This window comes from Triticum urartu, chromosome 2A (genome assembly GCF_056163025.1).
Source record: "Triticum urartu cultivar PI428250 chromosome 2A, HENAU_Tu73, whole genome shotgun sequence".
Classification (NCBI taxonomy): Eukaryota; Viridiplantae; Streptophyta; class Magnoliopsida; order Poales; family Poaceae; genus Triticum; species Triticum urartu.
The window spans coordinates 691,432,328-691,437,329 of record NC_141874.1 but is presented as its reverse complement, the minus strand read 5'-3'; the positions used below and the strand labels follow the sequence as shown (position 1 = coordinate 691,437,329).

General features: G+C 45.5%; 1 non-coding gene across 2 annotated transcripts; it reads right to left on the bottom strand.

The window, feature by feature from the left end:
- Positions 1-317: 317 nt before the first annotated feature.
- LOC125539774 (uncharacterized) lies at positions 318-3,482 on the bottom strand. Of its 2 annotated transcripts, none has more exons than XR_015617421.1 (5): positions 3,328-3,482; positions 2,957-3,229; positions 2,297-2,560; positions 1,857-2,177; positions 318-1,278 (listed from the first exon to the last, which is right to left on the bottom strand). It is a non-coding gene; the product is annotated as an uncharacterized LOC125539774 (transcript). The 2 variants fall into 2 exon arrangements; XR_015617422.1 differs by having other exon boundaries at positions 318-601.
- Between the last annotated feature and the right edge of the window lie 1,520 nt (positions 3,483-5,002).

Genomic DNA, 5,002 nt, shown 5'->3' with positions numbered 1-5,002 from the left:
AGTCCGTCATGTATATCACGTCATAATTTGAGATTGTGCCTTCCTTGACGGATCTTGACCGTCATGGATCTGCCCCAAGCCCGCCTAGGCCCAAACCATTGTGACGGAACAAGTCGTCATAGCCTGACGCCACGTTGGATTTTTGATTCGCCAAGTGGAATGATGTGGCTGCCTACGTGGATACTACTTTTCGTCACAGAAATCGTCACAAATGTAGGCACAATTTAAATATGGTCCAGCCAATTTATTTTAGCCCAATTTTGACACAGTATATTTTTTAGCCAATTTTGGCCCGAAGAAAAAGTAATTTCAAACAATTCACGCAATATGCGGCCATCTGTATGTATATATTTTTCTCAAAAAAATCCTGTGTGTATATACAACATAGCAGTTTACAAATCCTTCCATGTAATGATAATTTACAACACTAAATATATCACACAACAAGGTTAAGAAGCAGTACAATCCAGTTTACATCAACAAAACATATAAACTTTTGAAGCTGCTGTTGAGGTTCTTCGTCAACTCTCCTGATGGCAACTATCATGTCCTGGCGCAGATTATGATGGGTAGCACTTTGTAGACCACTACCCAATCATACCTAGCATATTTAAAAGAACATTAGATTTTTGTAGATTCATAGATAGTAGAGACAACAGTATTACAAGTGTAAAAAGTGTATTACATGTCCACTTGGCCAGTATTGAGAGTACTATTACTTATAACAGGAAAAATAATGAAATGAAACAAACCAGTATATTTGTATAGAAGGTGACAAGACCTGCAAATATAATTTATTACATGGCTTACAAATTACTTCATGGTTATTAAGGTACAAGCTAAATCATAAAACATGAACACCAACTGAACATAATACTAGTACTAAGTCACCTTAGTTTACGCAAGCTAGAATAGTTCACGCACCGAATTAGTTACGTAGGACATGGGATGTCAGGGGATTTACATGAATGTCATGTAGTAACAATCACTAAGCTGTTTTGATGGAATTGCACAAGGCAAGATTTTTTTGGTTTGATGTGATCAAACATCTCAGCAGCACATGTGAAAGACACGGCAAGGTTTGGAACTAACACAATCCAATTTACATAAACAGAACATGTAAACGATTGAGGTTGTTATTCTGGTTCTCGCCGTCGGCCCTCCTGATGGTTGCCTGCTACCTAATGATACCTAGCATATTTGTACCAACAAACTATCTGAGGTTGTTATTGAGGTTCTTGTCGTCAGCCTTCCTGATAGTAGCCCTCTACCTAATACCTTAGCATATTTACAACAAAATTAGACATTAGATAGTAGAAATAAGAGATTAGAACAAACATTAAAATAAATGACATGCTTTCCAAAATTCTTAAAACATACCATGGCTACAAATGAGAATAACATTATATACTATAAAACAATAATAATCATGTTGTTGCTTAACATTAATCCAAATAGAAGTGTGTCAAATGAAAGTCTATTCAAGTTGACCTTTAAGTGACAAGGTAACAGAAGATAGATTTCAGAACTCCTAGTACTCAGCAGCAGTTGAGGCCATATAAATCCACGGGAAAATGGCATCACTAATAAGCAATATCAATGGCGCGGAGCCGCTGCTCATCGACCCGGCCGGCGTAAACATCAAATGTTCATGTGTCAACAAGTTCACTCATGAAACTAAATATTTGTCAAGGATCTGAAAATAGCAACCAACACTTGCTTGACACGTAAACTTCAATTGGCATTTAAAATACCTAACTCTGAACTAGATCAACTAAATAGGTGTAGTTCAGTGGTAGTTGAGCTTGTGAATGGAAATAATGAAGAAATCATAGGAGTGGCAGTAGAGAACCAACCCCTGGTTGATCACGGAGCAGCTCCATCACGGCCATCGTGGCAACAAGCCCTCTCAAGCTCTATTTTGCGTCATGCAGCAGTGCCACCAAGACCTGCATCCCATTGTTCTGCCTTAACTGTTTCACTAGATCCCTGGTGTACACATCTATGTGCTTGTGTGAGGGCCAATGGATTGTCTCACCAAAATTAGGCAACAACGAGTGGTTGTGACTATCTCTATGCTCTGCAATGTACCATCCGTTTTCCTCCGCTCGTAGCAACCTTATTAGAGCGGGGCACTCGCAACGACAAGACCTGGTGTTCTCCACACCAGCTTTGCCCTGCAAAATGATTTCCAACAAAAGCCAGTGAGTTCAGTAATTTTGTCGACACCACACACAGGACACGAATATGAAGTGTATGTCCCAGCATAAAAATAAGTAACAAAAAAAACACCCACCGAGCAACCACAAACTATTTCCTGCATGCTTTTGGTCCTCTCCACATTTAGCCTGCTCTTCCTGTAACGAATGCCAAATCCCTTCTCCCACGAGTACAAATTGTAGAAGTCATACGCCTCACCCATCGAGTCGAATGTTGTGCCGATAACTGGTGTGATAACATTGTCAGTCGGGTTCTCAGCAAAACTCCGCACAGCCTTCTCGAATGCACCGATCCGGTTTGGACAAGGCAGCCTGTTGGTACAGCAGCTCCAATCCTCAACCTACAAACACAGCCACCTCCATAACTCACTCACCAGATTTCACTAAGCATGCATATGCTACTATATTTTTCCAAAATGCATGTAAACTGAAGCAAGATTACGAGTAATTCATACCAATTTCATTATTAAGTCCAATGGCTCTATCAATGAAAACTTACTATAAATGCTTGACTGCAATTGAAATCGATGCTTCTTTTAATCCCAAGTTAGATAACAAATACTTCCTACAAAATTGCTGTTAAATCTAATGGTCATACAAGTAAAAACTCATTCCACAATAATTGACACCAATTTTTCTGTACTTATTATGTATGCTACATTTTAGCTCCACACAAAATCATTATCTAACTGACAGAGCTACTCTGCTACTGATCATGACCAAAATCCAGGAGTAACCTCTTATTCCATCCAGGCACCCGAGGATTCATCTTCCCAGTAGACAGCTCCGACGACGGTGGCGAGCTATCCATCCTGACTGCCGCCGACGGCTTGGCTGACACAATCTGGGCATCGCCACTGACGGCCGAGCGCACATACCCCAGAACGCCCTGCTCCACCACTAGCTGCTGCAACGTCGCATGTACCACATCCGCCTCCACCAGCACAGGCGCCACCGCCGCCACTAGCGGCGGTACCAAGCTTTCTCCCACCTCCTACAGGAAAGTGGATCTGAGACAGGGGCAAACGATGTTTTGTGAAACTCGAGATCCTGAGTAATGAGATTTGAAAGGAGACTGCGAGGGGGCGAGAAGAACAGATGGACGTACCCATGCATAGGCTGCATCAGGAACTCCATGAATGGTCGCCGCCGGTGCTCCTCCTCCCGATTCTCCAGCAGCTAGCTTCCAAATAAGAGCACCGCTATGGGGAAGAAAGCACTAGACCACGCATTCTCATGCCCGAGCCCACCAAACGGAAAGCTAAAATCCTGGGCCACGGATCAGATGGGAGCGTCGAATCTGGTCCACGGCCCACCCCGTAGACGTCTAACGGCTGGCAGCCCGCGCGTTACAAATAGGCCCACCAGCCATCGCTTTCGCAGACGTATTTGTGCACAGTGCACATTTTCCAGCGATTCTCCAGCAGTCGTTCAATAGAATGGCACAGATCCAAACGAGCTATCGAACGCCCAAGATAACGAGCTCATTTGAGCCCGCGCACAAAAGCTCCACGTCCCATAGGGTTAGCTTTTATACGGGGAATGAGTCACGCGGGCTTCGGCGGGCTTCAGCGGGCTAGGGGCTGAACTAGGCCGGTTCTGTTGGGGAACGTAGTAATTTCAAAAAATTTCCTACGCACACGCAAGATCATGGTGATGCATAGCAACAAGAGGGGAGAGTGTTGTCTACGTACCCTCGTAGACCGGCAACGGAAGTGTTGACACAACGTAGAGGAAGTAGTCGTACGTCTTCCCGATCCGACCGATCCAAGTACCGAACGTACGGCACCTCCGATTTCTGCACACGTTCAGCTCGATGACGATCCCCGGACTCCGATCCAGCAAGGTGTCGGGGAAGAGTTCCGTCAGCACGACGGCATGGTGACGATCTTGATGTTCTACCGTCGCAGGGCTTCGCCTAAGCACCGCTACAATATTATCGAGGAGTATGGTGGAGGGGGGCACCGCACACGGCTAAGCGAACGATCACGAAGATCAACTTGTGTGTCTAGAGGTGCCCCCTACCCCCGTATATAAAGGAGCAAGGGGGGGTGCGGCCGGCCCTAGGAGGAGGCGCGCAGGAGGAGTCCTACTCCTACCGGGAGTAGGACTCCCCCCCTTTCCCTAGTTGGATTAGGACTTGGGGGGAAGGAGGAGAGGGGGGGAGGAAAGGGGGGCGCCGCCCCCCTCCTTGTCCAATTCGGACTTGGGGGGAAGGGGCGCGCGGCAGCCCCTAGGCCTCCTCTCCTCTTCCTCTACTAGGCCCATTAAGGCCCATTAGGTTACCGGGGGTTCCGGTAACCTCCCGGTACTCCGGTAAAATGCCGATTTCACCCGGAACACTTCCGATGTCCAAACATAGGCTTCCAATATATCAATATTCATGTCTCGGCCATTTCGAGACTCCTCGTCATGTCCGTGATCGCATCCGGGACTCCGAACAAACTTCGGTACATCAAAATATATAAACTCATAATGAAACTGTCATCGTAACGTTAAGCGTGCGGGCCATACGGGTTTGAGAACAATGTAGACATGACCGAGACATGTCTCCGGTCAATAACCAATAGCGGAACCTGGATGCTCATATTGGCTCCCACATATTCTACGAAGATCTTTTATCGGTCAGACCGCATAACAACATACTTTGTTCCCTTTGTCATCGGTATGTTACTTGCCCGAGATTCGATCGTCGGTATCTCAATACCTAGTTCAATCTCGTTACCGGCAAGTCTCTTTACTCGTTTCGTAATACATCATCTTGCAACTAACTCATTAGTTGC